Source organism: Carlito syrichta, unplaced genomic scaffold (assembly GCF_000164805.1).
Source record: "Carlito syrichta isolate Samal-C Ts95f unplaced genomic scaffold, Tarsius_syrichta-2.0.1 Scaffold306837, whole genome shotgun sequence".
Lineage (NCBI taxonomy): Eukaryota > Metazoa > Chordata > Mammalia > Primates > Tarsiidae > Carlito > Carlito syrichta.
Genome location: NW_007250933.1, coordinates 29,675 through 31,147, shown reverse-complemented (window position 1 = coordinate 31,147; position 1,473 = coordinate 29,675).

Genomic DNA, 1,473 nt, shown 5'->3' with positions numbered 1-1,473 from the left:
ATTTATTGTAGAGATGAGGTCTCGCCTGCCCAAGCGGGTCTCGAACCCACGGGCTCAGGTAATTCACTCACCTCAGCCTCCCAAAGGCGCAGGATTACAGGCTGAGCCACCGAGCCTGGCTTGTCCTTTCTCTTGATAGGACTTCATTTACCTTTTCATTGGAACATTCATTTTCTCAAAATTTCCTGTGTTTTTACGTTATTTTGGATATCTATGCTTTATTTGGTTTTATGTGTTATTCTGGATATTTGTTTATTTATTTTGAGTTGGAGTCTCACTCTGTCGCCCAGACTGGAGTGCAGTGGCCACTCCCGGCCACCGCAGCCTCGACCCGCTGGGCTCCGGCAATCCTTCCGCCTCAGCCTTCCAAGTAGCTGGAACTACAGGTGCGCGCTACCACACCCGGCTGATTTTTTTTTTATTTATTGTAGAGATGAGGTCTGACCAAGTTGCCCAGACGAGTCTCGAACCCGCGGGCTCAGGCAATTCACTCACCTCGGCCTCCCAAAGTGTGGGATAGCAGGCTGAGCCACTGAGCCTGGCTGGATATTTATTTTTGTCTGGTATTCCAGCGTATTTTCTCTTCTGTTATATCTAATATGCTACTAAAACATTCTGCTTCTTCTTAATTTTGCTTATTGCAATTTTCAGTTTTAGAATCTTTTCCCTGCTTAAACCTATGTTATTTTTTTAAAGTTTTCAGTTCCCAGCCAATTATTCCAATCGTGCTTTGTAGTCCTTTAGTATAATACATATAACTGTTCTGTCAGTATCTGGAGACCTTGTGAGTTTGTTTGTTTTTTTTTTTTTGTAGGCATGAGGTCTCACTACATTGTCCAAGCTGGTCTCAAACTCCTGCGCTCAAGCAATCCTCTTGCCTTGACCTCTCAAAGTCCTAGGATTACAGACTCAGGCCACCACGCCCAGCCTGTCTGTTTCTATTATCTATTGTACCTACTGTTCGTATTCATGCTGTTTTATATTTTTAGGCTATCTTTGTGTGCTAGACATAGTTTTTGAAAAATTGCTTCCGGGAACACAACATCAATAAAACTGCCAGATCTCAAACTAGGAAAAGCGGGGACCAAAGGGAGGCCCAAACTCTACCCTTATGATGACCACTTGTATACCTAATCCTGAATTGTACCCCACATCTTTAAAAGAAAAAGAAAAAAGAAAAATTGCTGTCGGGCATGGTAGCTCATGCCTGTAATTCCAGCACTTTGGGAGGTTGGAGGCAAGAGGATTGCCTGAGTCCAGGGGTTCAAGACTAGCCTGGGCAACTTGAAAGACCTCATCTCTGTAATAAATCAAAAAATTAAATTAGCCAGGTATGTTAGCGCACGCCTGTAGTTCCAGCTACTTGGAAGGCTGAGGCTGAAGGATCGCCAGAGCCCAGCAGGTCGAGGTTGCGGTGGCCGGGAGTGGCCACTGCACTGCAGTCTGGGTGACAGAGTGAGACTCCAACTCAAA